This window comes from Trachemys scripta, chromosome 1 (genome assembly GCF_013100865.1).
Source record: "Trachemys scripta elegans isolate TJP31775 chromosome 1, CAS_Tse_1.0, whole genome shotgun sequence".
NCBI lineage: Eukaryota > Metazoa > Chordata > Testudines > Emydidae > Trachemys > Trachemys scripta.
The window spans coordinates 121,031,981-121,046,828 of record NC_048298.1 but is presented as its reverse complement, the minus strand read 5'-3'; the positions used below and the strand labels follow the sequence as shown (position 1 = coordinate 121,046,828).

At 42.0% G+C, this 14,848-nt stretch overlaps 1 long non-coding RNA gene across 2 annotated transcripts in view; it reads right to left on the bottom strand.

Annotated features, from left to right (window-relative positions):
- Window positions 1-1,181: 1,181 nt before the first annotated feature.
- The window catches only part of LOC117883870, a 34,688-nt gene continuing 21,021 nt past the window's right edge, over window positions 1,182-14,848 (bottom strand). The window contains exon 3 of one of the 2 annotated variants that reach the window (XR_004647433.1): window positions 1,182-1,688. This is a non-coding gene — a long non-coding RNA (uncharacterized LOC117883870). Of the gene's footprint in view, window positions 1,689-9,776; window positions 10,061-14,848 lie in introns of those variants that run through there. The other variant, XR_004647432.1, reaches the window with a different exon arrangement.

The following is a 14,848-nucleotide window of genomic DNA, read 5'->3' as shown; positions in this document are numbered from 1 at the left end:
TGCAAGAGGCTGACAGGCAGCAGTTCTGAAGTGAATAAGAGGTGCGGGGTCAGCACACCTCACAGCATTGAGCCCTATTTTATTAGCTGCATATTGGTTCTTCTCTTATCTGGTTCTAACATTTTAAGGCCTAGCAAAGTCCTTATTGTACACATACTGTATAAAAGTATTAACTGCCCTCTGTACCAAATTCCAATATATCCGACTATAACTAGTACTACTGTATTTTAAGTTATATGACATGTAATCCTACTGATTTTTAAAACAAATTGACGCATATGGTCAGTGTTTACAGATGTTTCACTATCTCTAGCATGCAAAAAAAAAGGAAGATTTATTTGCAATTTTGAAATAACACTTTTAGGACCAATGTACACTGGGTCCACTCCTTCAAATAGTTGCAGTGTTTGCACTGCAAGAAATAAATAAAAGGGTATTCAGTTTTAAAAGGGTCTGCCAAATGACCCTGAAAGAAATTACTTACTCTGAGAAAACTAAAATATCATAAGACTTCTTCCTAGATGTCAAATGAGACTGAGGGCTTTTTACATGAAAAAAGAGTAGCCTTCAGACAGCAGGTTCAGCTATACAATAGTTTTAACCATGCGGGTTGGTTTAGTGCTATAGTTACAAACAGCATGTATCAGTTCATGCAGTCAGAAAACTAAGCTGGGACATCAGATTTATATAGATAGATAGATATATACAGATATATATAGTTCATGCAGACAGAAAACTAAGCTGGGACATCAGATTCATAGATCTGATGTCCCAGTTTAGTTTTCTGTCTGCGTGAATTGATGCATGCTGTTTGTAACTATAGCTCATTTATATATATATAAAACCATGTTCCTCAGAATGCTTATGGATTGCACCAGGTAGGAGGGGAAAGTGTTTTTCTCCCTGCTTGTGAAACAGTCCCCGTTTTCCCTCAAGGAGACATTCAGTAGCTGTGTTTTTAAAAGTTTGTGTAAGGAGAGATTCACTCCTTTTTCTCTCTATTGTCAGATTATTAAAGTCCATTAAACTACTTGTCTCTGTCTTTTACCTCATTCCCCCATCCCTGTTAGCTCCAACCCATCCACCTCTCAGCAGCAGCCTTCAGCTTTAAATTATATAGGAGGTCTGATCCTGAGCGGATCAGAGCCCCTTTGAAGAGCTCTGAATGCCTTCATCTCCCACGCAAATCACTCCACAAGTCTATCCCAAACTCATGGTAAATCCTGCCTGCCATCTTCTCATAATTTTACCTTAGGATGGTCCAGACATCCAAGCACCCCTCCATCTGAGATGCCATGAGTGTATGCAATAGGAAGCCCATCTAGAAGGCTTATCATATATCTGAGACATTTCACTTTTTTCTAATCTTAAACTATAATGTTTGTAGAGCGTTTTGAGGTCTAATTCAGCAAAGGCTTAAACTGGTGCAACTCAATTTGAATCAGCCTGAGAAGGATGCTCATGCAGTTAATAAAATCTCACCAACCAATTTACCTTACGGTTTGGTTCCATAAAGTGCTTTATAAATGCTAACTATTATTTATTACTGGAAAGCACTAATATACACTCTCTTACCTTTCCCTGGTAGGCAGAACCACAGCTTCAAGTGCTGATTGGCTGCACAGTGCCTGTAGACACCTCTCTAAGCAGGAAGACACCACATACAGGTCTGCAACCTTGTGAACCCACTAAAAGCGGGGAAGAAAGGAATCATGTGATAAAAGTCTTTTCTGAGCTGGCTGTCAATTAAATTTACATTGGCATTTCAGAGAGACAATTTCATGAAACAGAATTCCTGCAGGATTGTGGGAGTACTCAGAGCAAAGCAACTGCACCCTTGACATCATTTAGAAAAACATATGTTACAATTTAGGAATCGGTTTTCTCCTGGTAATATTTTGACACTCATAATGATATGAAGGATTTAAAACTACAGTATTTGTGTTTGGCTGCTTTATCCTGTGCATTGGCTGAATATATGCTGCATTACTTTGGATACATTAATTAGTGCTAATTAGTGTGAGGTGAAAGTGCTGTTTGCATGAAAGAAATGGTGCAAGTTGGAATCTGCTTATGTGAGTGATTTTTAAATACATCCATATTACAATGTCACTATGCAGTAAGTAAATGTGGTGTACAAGGACACTGATCCTGAGACCTATTATTAACCTCCTTCAGTCTGAAATCTTGAGTCAGATTTCCCAGTGTTAAATGTCAATGCAAAAATGCTTCTGATATAGAAGCAAAGGGCTCCCTGCTGCTACGCATCAAGAGTTTAAAAGAAGCAGTTAATCCTTCAAGTGTGGTTCTACTCTGAACAGTGACCCTTTGAAAATGGCATTGTAAGGTTCCATTTTTATTCTCTTACAGTGCCATCCAGATCAAAATGTGTTCATTTTGCCAAGAGAAACATGTCCTCTTCTAATGGCCATCTCTGCAGATTCAACCTAGATCCTGAAATTCAATCTAAGCTCTTTCCTTCTTGTGCATCACCACTTAAAATAGAGGTTCTATAGACTGAATTATATCTTCTTATTCACCTGTGCAATCACCATTCAAAATCTGCATATAGTGAACCCCAGTTAAATCAGTGCAATCTTCTTCATTGGGATTGCACAGCTGGTAAAACTGAGCTCCTGCCAGTGCTTGTGGTCACTTGACCCTTACTTATTGCAGCCAGTATTAGGCATGGTACTAGGGGCGGCACTACTTAGGGAGCTGCTTCAGTTAATTCCTCCAGGCTGTTTTCAACCGCGCTGCCTTAAGGGGTCAGAAGGTTGTAACCCATTCAAGGACTTATTGCAGGGTCTTTACCTTAACACAAGTCAAGCCTTAAATGGCCTCATTAAAAACAAGATTGATTATGAAGAGAAAAACCAGAATAAAACAAAATAAACAGTCTCCATAATATATCTATCATGTATTATAGGGCCAGATCTAATTGCCACTGTAGTCTTATAGAAATACCCCCCAACACTGATTTCAATGGGAGCTTGCTCAGAGCCACAATCAGCAAAAGTTAATTCATATAATTATAGCAAAGAAATCTCAAGTATTCACCTTTCTCCACTCTGACCCATTTGGCTTCTCAGGTGTCCTCCCTCTTTCTTCAGCAGTTTGTGTTCTCTCAGTTATAGATCCTTTGGATCTGACAGGTGTTAGCCTGCCCCTTACAATACCATGCATCTCCCACATGGGAATTTACACAGGTGTCCTATCTATGGAGGTTATTGCCATTTCGGATTTATTTCTTGCTTTGGACAAACCATTTTGTTTCTCTTTTTTTCTACACAGTTTTGAAAGTTATTGTAAAGGCAGATCAACACAATCCACAGCTCTCTAGCAGGATGATGAAAAATTAAAAAAGTCTGCCAGTCGCCACAGGAAATGTTGCTGCCGGGAATTAAAAACAATAAGCCATGGCATATGCTTGCCTATGCTCATGTCCCTCATACGGCAGCTCATTAATTTTGTAATTTTAAAGACTAAATAACTATGGTAGTGCCTGGACTAGAAAAATAGGTCATGTTTAAATATCCACCTATGGGTTTTATCATCCAGATAAACCTCCCCAACACCAAATGCTATCTGCTCTTTATTCTTAATCAGTAATCATGATTTTACTTGTTAATACTTTTGGCTGGAAGTGACAAGCTAAAGCTTGGTCAGTCTGCTTTTAAAGATGATATAATTCTTAGAATTAATTCTACCCTATATCAAATATGAATTATGTATACATTTAAAGTAATCTGGCACACAACTTGCTCCCTCTTACCAGCTTGGCTCTACGGGACTCACAGGAATTAAAAAGTTGCAAGAATTTATTTTTGCCACTACCAAACAGATGTAGATCTGAAAACACCCAGGGTGTAGATTAGTTAAGTAGGAATGTGCCTTTTTCTTTAAAAAAAAAAAAAAAAAGGAATTTTTCAACTGATGCCAGTTTAAACTCGAAGACACAGCAGAAACTAAATTGGATAACAATTTAATTTTGTCTCTCTTGGTTTTCAGCCAGCTGTTGCCTATTTTGAGATTAATACGCAATATGTTAATGGTTAGTTGTCCAAATGCAGAGGAGGGGAAACCCAAAAGAAAACAAATTAGCAACTTGTCCAGTAAAACATGCTTCACTGGATTACAAGGAGTTTGCGAGTTGTTATTTTTAATTAATTTTCTGCAGATAATTTAAAGATGTGGCACCCTTCATTCCTGAATTTCTGAGAACATAAAAAGAATTCTACATTTTTAGCCATCATCCCAAACCTATTTATCATGTTGTAACAACACCAGTAGCATATTCTGTGGCCATTTAGGTCACATCTAGATTGGGGATATATAGACTCGGTTTAAAACATGTAAGCTAACGCATTGAAACTAACATGGTATCAAACAAGACAAGACAAGGCATATTTAAAAATTTTTTACCTTGTTGTGATCCATCTAGCTAATGCATTTTAAACTGTGATTTGGCCTGTATAGGCTAGGTGCAAAATCCTGTTTAGAATCCTGTTAGCTAACACAATTTAAAACATGATCTCTTTTCCTAGTCCAGGCATGACCCTAGTTATTTAGTTTTAAAATTACAAATTGACCGAACTGCCATACGAGGGCACGGGTGTAGGAAGGCATATGCCATGGCTTATTGTTTTAAATTCCTGGCAGCAACATTTCCTGTGGCGACAGGCAAACTTGTTTAATTTTTCATCAGGTCATTTGCTAACATCCTGCTAGAGAACTGTCTCTATTCCAAGAATATCAGTGTTAAAATTGGGACAAATTTATCCCTAGTGCAACCCATTGGCTTCAACGGAGTTAACAACGGGGATTAATTTGGACCAGGCAGGGCATTGAAAAATGAGCATTAGCACACAGTCATGAGTTGTTCCTCCCAGGTAAGTTGTGTACAATCTGAAATTCCTAAATTAGCTTTTTAATGGTGTTTCACATAATTGTGTTTCTAGTTTTTTTTTCCATTGCAAGAATAGCCTTCAAAATGTAAGCTATCACACGGCTGCCTTTTAAAAATAGCCTTGTAGAAAAACCTGCCTCTAATGAATAGCAGTAGCAAGAAACACACCTCTTCTTCTCCCTATTTGTTTCAATGAAATGTGACCTTCAAGCTTAGTTGGGATCATTTAAAAGCTAACATCAAATCACTCAAACACTAAAGGAAGCACATTTTAAACCGCTGCCTTAAAGCTTCCATTTTGACATTCCCTCTCCCAGAATTCCTCGATAATTATGAAGCATGTTATTGCCAATCTCAAATATTTGGGGGGGGGATCATGAGTTAGCCCCCCAAAAACATGAGAGTTATGTAATTAATAAGTGTTGGGTTCTTTTATTGGCCTTCTAGTTTCTGATCCTTTACGGTTTACTTTTTCATGCTTTTCACCACAACGAGAGCTAGGAACTTTCTACTACTTTTAAATGAGAACTGAGATTCTCATGTAATCACATGGCTCCAGAAGCTGAGCATCTAAGAAAAATAGAGCTGGGAGAAATTTTTGGCTGAATAGTTTATTCATTGAAAGAGCCATTTCAGTCAACCTGAAAGTATTCACGAATTTGATCCCATTAGTTTTGGCTGGGAAGAAGTTTTTTGGCTGGGATGTAGGAAACTCATGTTTGAATCCCCACTCTGGAGTAAGGACTTAAACTCAAATTGTCTGTTTATTAGGTAGGGGGGCCTAGCCACCAGGCTATAGGCTAGTCTTCTCTCAGGTGCTTCTGCTGAAGCTGTTCCATGTTGTAAACACAGAGAGAGAGAGGGCACATAACTCTGTAGCATGCTGATTAAGTTCCTCACCTGGCTGGTAGGAGATGTGGATTGAAATCTTCTCTCTGCCTGATTCAAACGAGTGATTTTAATCCACATCTCCTACTCCGCAGATGAAAGCCTCAGTCACCAGCCTAATAAATTGTTCTAATTCTCCTTGGCCAAATGAATATTTATATAGTTATAAAAAGTGGAACAGCTTCAGCAGGAGAGAGGCAGGACCAGAGCAGTAGTGCCAATAGCCTGGGGGTTAGAGCACTCACTTGGCAGAGGGGACACCTGGGTTCTAGCTCCTCCTCCAATGAATAGTTAAGTAATTATGAAAAGAAGTAGCACAACTTCAGTAAAAGCTATTGAGAGCAACCCACCTCAGAGGCAGAAGATCTGAGCTCAAGTCTCTGCTCTAGAGTGGGGCCCCTACATCCCAGGCAAGTGCCCTAACCACTGGGCTAAAGGCTCCAAGAAGATGGATGAATACACATGGTTTTCTGGAATGGACTTAAGCTTTTCCAATTTGCTCAAAAAAATTCCAAACATTTTCAAAAACAAAGCTTTTTTTTTCTGTCTGATTTTTCAGTTTTCTGGCCAAACTGATCAACTATTTGCCCAGCTGTAAAGAGAAACACAAAATACTGTGAGATTCATGATAAAAATAATGAAAGTTGTTTCTTCTTCTTAGCCTATGAGCAACATACCTCGGGTGGCATGTGACCAGGATTCATCACCACATTTGGTCTGCTGGTTGGATCATTAGCTTTCCTAGCCTGGGCCAAGTACTGACAGAGAATGAAACGTTAACTCTGATCTGTGCCCCTCTGCCCCTACCCCCCCTCCAAGAGTTATTAACCCAAAGAGGGATCAAACAGAACAGCAAAGCAGTGAGGCGGAGCTCCTTGGAAGTACAAGGACTAAAGAAACAAACTGATTTCAAATGGAAGATATCAAAAAATGTTTGTGCTAAAATTGTTTCCTTTAAACTAGTTACCAGAGTACAATGCATTGGCATTCAAAGAAAATAGTATAGCTAAGGAAAGGCTACAGAAAGCTAAAGTATAACTTGTTTCATAGTTTGGGTATAAAAAATAGTATAATGCCAACTTTATTATATGTTTAAAAACTAATAATTATTAAGGGCCACATGTTGCCACTCTTACGTTGAGTAGCATTTTACTCCAATGAATAGTATCACCGGTTTTAATGGGACTACACAAGGAGTAAGGTACTACTGAACTTGATTAATGGTAGTAGAATCTGGCTCTTAATAATTTTCCAGTTACTGAATGCAGACATACTATTTGTGTTAGGATTAGAAACTTACCTAGCAAAGAAATTAGTGAAAAAGATGTTTGCTATAAATAACACCATCATGGCAAGAGGGAGAAGGAGAGAGCATACATACAGAGAGAATACTGGGGGCAATTATCAGAAATGTTCCAAGATCAAAGATGCTTGCTAGGAAAAGACCATATTCTGATGGACAAAGCAGTAACCCTGATGATTAAGGCTATGTATGTTTCAGTCATGGGTATTTTTAGTAAAAGTCATGGACAGGTCATGGGCAGTTAAAAAATATTCACGGCCTGTGACCTGTCCATGACTTGTACTACATATCCCTCACTAAATCTTGGGAGCTCTGGGGGGATGCGGGGAGGGCGGCGAGTGGCCCGGAACCCCACTGCTGCTGGGAGGGGGGGGGGGGAACAGGCCAGGACCTCCCCTGCTGTTGGGGGAGTGAGGGAGTGGTGGCCCGGGACCCCCACTGCTGCTGGGGGAGGCACCCCGAAACTGCCCCAGCAGCGGCTGGTGCATCTGGCCCAGGGACTGCCCAAACTGCTCGGGCAGCCTCCAGGCCAGCTGCACCAGCCACTGCAGAAGTCATGGAAGTCCCAAAAAGTCCCAGAATCCGCAACTTCCATGACCTCCATGACAGACTCACAGCCTTACTGATGATCCATTCACCAGGAAAAAAACCATTTGACTTAAGCAATGAAGCAAAAGATGAAACTGATAATAAGTTAAAGCTGAGAATAGGTGGAACAACTTACAAAGAGACTTAATAGTTCTGTGGCTCTAACTGAAAAGCCAAACAAAGCATGGATATGCATTAATCACTATAATTTAAATAAAGCCATAGACGGTGAACATTATCTGATGGAAACTGCTGAAGAAGTGGCATCTGAGCTCTCCAAAGTAAAATCATTCTCAGTATTATAAGTAGGACATGTATTTTAGCAAATAAACTTAGATGAGTTAATTTCTAACTTATTTTTAATACACCATTTGAACATTATAAATGTAAATGAATGTTGGCATTATAAGATGATAGCAGCAGATGAAAGTAAAAATTATTTATAGTAGAACCTTGCTCATTTGCACATCACTAATCTTCATGCCCTATAATTCAAATACACAAAAACAGATGTCTCTTCCCACGTCACAGCAAAGACTGAATAGCAGAGTGTGGTAGAGTGTTCTCATTTCATTAATTCTATTTTATTTGATATAGGTTCTTATATTGTCCTCAACACTGTTGTACCTAAGGGTATGTCTACACTGGCAAAGTTAGATCACTGGCAATTACATCGCCGCTCAGAGAGTGCTGAAGGGAAACTGCTGTTGTGTGTTCCCACTGTTAGCTGACTGCGCAATAGCGTGTTCACACTTGCATCGGTATTCGGAACGGTGCACTCTGAACAGCTATCCCACAGAGCATCTCTTCCTCTTCTGCCGCTAAGAGTTGTGGGAAGGCAGAGGGGATTGCGGGGCATCCTGGGGCCTGTCCCAAAGCCCTGTGATGCATTGCTTTGCATCCCAGCAGTCCCCGTGCTTCTGTCTGCATTTGGCGCCCATCTTTCAACGGTTTGTGTACTGCACATCCTGCCTTTTTGGTCTGCAGGAATGGATCCCACACTGCTAACCAATATGCTGCTCGCTCTCACTATCATGTCAGGAGTGGCAGTGGAGTTATTCCTTAAACTACAAAAGCAAGAGGAGTGCGACATTGATTGCTTGTGGCATTGGTCAGCACCTCCGTGACAGTGGAACATAGCTTTTGGGCTTGGGAAACAAGCACTGAGTGGTGGGATCACATTGTCATGCATGTCTGGGATAACGAACAGTGGCTGCAAAACTTTTGGATGAGGAAAGCCACATTCATGGGACTGTGTGATGAGCTCGCCCCAGCCTTGCAGCACAAGGAAACGAGAATGAGAGCTGCCCTGCTATTTGAGAAGCGCGTGGCGATCACACTATGGAAGCTGGTTACTCCAGACTGCTACCGATCGATCGCTAACCAGTTCAGAGTGGGAAAGTTGAGCGTTGGACTTCTGTTGATGGAAGAGTGCAGGGCCATTAATCGCATCCTGCTCCAAAAGACTGTGACTCTGGGTAACGTGCATGACTTTGTGGGTGGCTTTGCACAAATGGGCTTCCCTAACTGCGGAGGAACAATAAATAGATGGGACACATATTCCAGTTCTGGCAGTGCTTGTAATGCTAGGAGATGATTGTGATTGGTGCAGACGATGCACTGTGAAGGTTTAAGAAAATTACCTGTGGCTTTGCAGCGCTCTGTTTGCTTTCAATTAATGGAATAAAGATTGCTTTCAAACCAAAAGAATTATTTTATTAAAAAAAACATCAACCGTAGGAGAGAGACAAAAAAAAAAACCACATCAGCACTGTGGGGGATGTGGGATCCCAGGAGGAGGTGGGGTCCCAGGATGGTTAAAGATTTGTGTATGTCCAGGTATCATATGCAACCTTGTCCTTTGGAGTACAGTGCAGCGGGTACTGTACTTCAGCAGGGCTAAACAGCAGAGGGTCGGGTGTTGAGAGCAGATGGTACTGGGAGTCTGCAGGGCTGGACTGTGACGGGGCAGGAGTGGAATGCAGCGGGTACAGACTGGAGCCAGGAGGTTGATAAGAGTGTGTTGGCAGTGTCTGGGGGGGCACATGGGAAAGAGTTTTGCAACAGCGGCTGCGGGAGAGGGCGGGCGTGGAGCTGCTCGGTTTGCAGTGCTAGTATCGCCTGGAGCGTGTCCGATTTGCGCTCCATAATGTTTAAGAGCCGCTCCATGGCTTTGTTCTGGCACCCCACCGCCTCCTTTCGGTCCCTCTTCTCACTGTCCCGCCACTCCTTCAATTCCTGTTTTTCAACCCCGGAGTGCATCATGACATCACATAGAAAATCCTCTTTAGTTCTTCGTGGTTGTTTTCTAATTCTGCTCAGCCGTTCAGCCGGCGATAACAAAGAGGGAGACTGGGCTCCCAAAGTCATATCTGTGAATGCAACATTTTACAGAAGCAACATTGTTTACAATACACAGACCACTGATTCAGTGATTTAAACACAGCCACTATTCACATACCTGCCACTAACTGGCTGACCCCAGGCAAGCACACATGAGCCACAAGACCCACAAAATGGGGAGTAACCACAGGGGTAGGGGAAATCAGTGTTCCAGGACTGAACTGTACACTGGGCACATGGCTCTTGGGGAGAGCCAACACTGTGGGGGGGGGCTAATAATCATTACTGTGGAAGATCTCTCGCTACTGAAGGTGAGCAGGGAATCAAGGGAGGGTCTTCTCCAAGACTGCGGCTTCTGCCCTGGCCTTTATGCGGCTCGCCTGTGTGCAGCAATGGTCCCCACCCCAGTGACAGCAGAGCGGCATGGGAAAGTTACCCTTAATGGGGAAAGAAACAAAGAGCTCTGCCAAAGAACCTGTGGCAGTGGATTGCCCAATATCTCCATGAGAGTTTTGTGGAGATCTCTGAGGCAGATTCCTGTGAAATGAGGGAGTCAATCACACTCTGTTCCGCCGCTCAGCCTAGTCATGTGGTGGTACGCACATCATACAGACAAACCTTCTTTCTGCCATCCTCCTGCCCCCAACAACTTGCTTTAGCGATTCCCAAAATCAAAGCCACTTACCAGGGGCCTCCTCTCCTGTTTGCGCTTTGCCAAGCTCCGACAGCTGTGACTGGCTAGCCTCCTCTGGGGCAGAGAAGAGCTCCTGGCTGCATGCATTTCTGGCCTCTAAGTCGTCCTCTGCCTCTGGGTCCCCCTCCACATCCTTGTCCAAGATTTCTTCCTCCTGGCTCGGTCCACTCTTGACTGGCACGCTTCCACTGAAGTATCCACAGTGGCTTTCGCAGTGGAGGTGGAGTTGCTACCGAGAATTGCGTCCAGCTCTTTGTAGAACCGGCAACTCGTGGCACAGCACCAGAGCTGCGGCTTGCCTCCCGTGCCTTGTGGTAGGTGTTCCACAGCTCCTTCACTTTGACCCTGCACTGCAGTGTCCCCCGGTCATGGCCCCTTTCTATCATGCATTGTGAAATCTGTCTGTAGGTATCATAATTCCTATGGCTAGAGTGTAGCTGGGACTGGACAGTTTCCTCTCCCCAAATGCCAGTGAGCTCCAGCAGCTCGGTGTTGCTCCAAGCAGGGGATTGCCTGGTGCATGGAGCAGGCCTGGTCACCTTGAAAGATGTGCTGAGACCACTGCACGTGTCACTGAGCAAATAGGAAGGGAACTTTCAAAATTCCCAAGGAATTTAAGGGGTGGGGCTCATGGCTGGTCACCTGAGGGCAGGGCAGTAGAGTTCAAACCGATGACCAGAGAGGTGAGAACAGGCATTCTGGGACTCCTCCCAGAGGCCAATCGCAGTTCTGTAATTGACCATGGCGTCTTCACTGGCACCACGGAGCTGTAGCCCCGGCACAGAAAGCTGTACGCCTCTCATCAGGGTGGGTTTTTTTGCAACTGCGCAATTTCTGTGCACTAAGTGGCTTGGCAGTGTGTACACCTTGAGAGTTACAGCACAGAAAGCTGCTTTACTGCGCAGAAACTAGCCAGTGTAGACAAAGCCTAAGCACTTTCCAGTAGTGCATTAAGCCATGTGACTAACATCTGTCACATATATTACCACGTGACAGTTTTTACTAAGACTTCCGTGTTCTCACAAAATCTCCGAATATTTACTAGAATGCAATAGAAGTAGTTCTATAAATAATTAAAATTCAACTGATCAAGTAGAAGAACAAAGTGTTGCATTATCCTTGTGGGGTTTTAAATGATGACTATTCTCTTATTTACTAATTTGCAAAATTCAGTAAGACAGGTCAAGTCATTAATGTCAATTGCTTATTTTTAAAATCTATTTAATGCATAGCTGGTAGAAACCTCTCTTTTGAAATGTATTTTCAATGAAAACTGTCTTTAGCCAACAAATTTTGGGGGGTAGGATTAAATGAAAAACTGAAACATTTCAGTCAGTGAGGTGCGATTTTGCAGAAAAACCAAAATGTTTTGTCCAACCAACTAGCTGCAGAAAACCAAACACTTTTTGAAAATACTCTGTGTTTTGATTAAATCCCTCCAAAAATAGTAAACAAATGTCAACAAAAATGAAAAAAAAAATTGTTGAACTTTTTCAACACAAAAAAACATTTCCCAATTAGCTCTAATTCTGGGTCATATGATACATTAAAAAGTGCCTATACAGATCAACAGAGGCCTTTAAACATACAATCACATTCATTCTGATACCAACAAGAGTGAAATCCAACCAATTTCACACGACCAGAAAATTACCAGCTGGTATGAAAAAAACAAAATACAAACCCTACCTACAAAGACCAGCTCTCAGTGCACCCCTGCCTCCTAAAAGCCTGGGGGAAGAGATGGACTCTGCAGCATCCCCTAAGGGCAACAAATTTAAGTTATTTTGGACCAAGAGAGAGGAGAAATACATTTCCCCTGGGGAATGCTCTGGCACTAACATCTCTCTTAAATTGAGAGGGCTCCAAAGCAAGCACTTCTGCAGACCATACCTGTGGTAGGAAGGCATGGGGGGAATGGTAGCTTTTCAAGTAGGGCAGTTTATCATTTAGGATTTTTTAGGTAAACTGTCGTAACTTTTGGGGGGGGGGGTCAGAAAATGCTGATTTGTTGAAACCAAAGCTTTTTAGAGGGAAGGGTCGTTTAAGATAAATTTCTCAACTAAAAAACAAATTGAGAAAAAAGCTTTGAAACAGTTGAAATTAAATATTTTGACATTTCCAAAACAAACAATTCTGGTTTCCCAGTTGAAACTATTCTGTTTAAAAATTCAAGCTAATTATAGTAAAAAAAATATAAAATTAAAAATTGTCAAAATCAAAATGAAACATTTTGAAATTATACAAACAAAAAGTTTTGATTGAACTGAACTGATTTTTTTCCAAATTTTTAGTTTGCAAATTGTGGTTTTTTAACTTTTGGGGGTGGGGGGAAGAGTCCTGATTCAGGATAGGAAAAAATTTTGAAATCTCAAAAATGTTTGGGGATCAGGAAAATGATTTCCTGCCCAGCTCTATTTATAGGTTAAAATGTACCTCTTGAAGTCTTGAGACTTAGTTGACACTACGGTGGAGGTAAAATAAATCATTCTTTGCTTCCTGTGGCATAAGAATGCAACATATCTTTGTCTCTGCCAGTTTCAGCACAGAATTCCAATTCCAGTTTTTAGCCATCCTTCCTCCTGTTTCAACTGAAGATGGTCATTCAGAAGGCAATGGATAAAGCCAGGGAAGAGGGTATGTAAGGCTAACTATTAAAAGGACAAAAGACCCTAATAAACGTGTATCAAAGCATAGTTAGCACGATTTGCAAGAGAAAGAATATTCTCCCTCTGAGCCCCACAGCAACACTCTGTTCCAATTAACTTTTGAGGATGGACCTTCTGAACAAGAGAGGTGTGCCCCAACTTCAAATCTCATACGTCCATGACATGGGTAAAATTTCCTATTGTCCAACCTCCCAAAAACTAGCTCAACAATGTAGCCAAGCTGTACAAGCTGAGCCAGAAACCATGTAGGATAGTAATGTGGTACCCATGAACTGCCCAAAAGCATGGTCATTGACACTACACTGTCAGTGACATGGTTATTACAGTCACTGAGCACTCTTTGCCTTGGTGATGCCAAGGCCACCACACACTGAGGAACCCCAACAACCCATGCCGTCTTTGTGTAAGGCCCCATGGAACTAGAACCCAGGCGCCTGGGACAGCTGATGTTCCCACATTGCCACCAGGAGGCCATGCAGAACCACATTAAGAAGCACTGTGGAGATTAGACGCCACAGGAAGAACCACCTGAAGGGTTCAGAGCAACAGCGTCCTGTAACCCTCTGATTGGCCAAGTGCACTATTTAAACCTGGAGGGTGCCCCCAAGATATTGTCTGAACAACCACACAGACTTCTGGCTTGCTGTGACTCCAGACGTCATCTTTCTCCAGTCTCCAACCCTGGCCTGACTCTTGTCTAATGATCATGGCATAGTGATTACTCTGATCCCTGTTCACTGACTACTACCTCAACGTATAGACATCAGCCCAGCTGTGACCACTAGACCACACCACCTACTCCCCTGTCCCTTACACTGTGCGGAGAAGTGGGTGATCTGTACACCAGCACTAGTTCCATATTTAATTCCATCCCAGGACACAGGTACAAGGATACACTGTATTGAGTATTGACCGCCTCTGTTTCAGGATGAATAGCACAGACATTCCTCCTCTTCTACAATTCCACTTAGGTTCATGTTGTATTCAATGCCCTACCAAAACCAATAAGGTAAAAATACTCCCTGAAGCATCATCCAGCCAACTGTTAGGAATGCAAAGTCAGGATCCTTATGCTTTATTACATAACAATCATTGATAATTTGCTAATCACCAGTCTTGTATTACATAGCATGAACCAATGACTGGGATCCTTATCCACTGATAGCTCTTTAAAGGTTATGGGTAACAATGCAAAACCAATGGATACCATACTAAACCTCTTCATTTTAGTTTACACCAAACTTTTTCCTGTTTTGCTCAATACTACAGGAATTGAGAGTCTCAAATTCTCACAGCCAAATCCCCTTCCGGTATCCATATACCCAGCATGCAATAGCATTGCCCCACCTCGGCCACATTAACCACGCCCACTAAAAATATAACAAAAACTAAAACAGAAGGGCAGTTCTCCCTCTCCCTCCAACCCCCATTCACACAATTGAGTTTCTCACCCC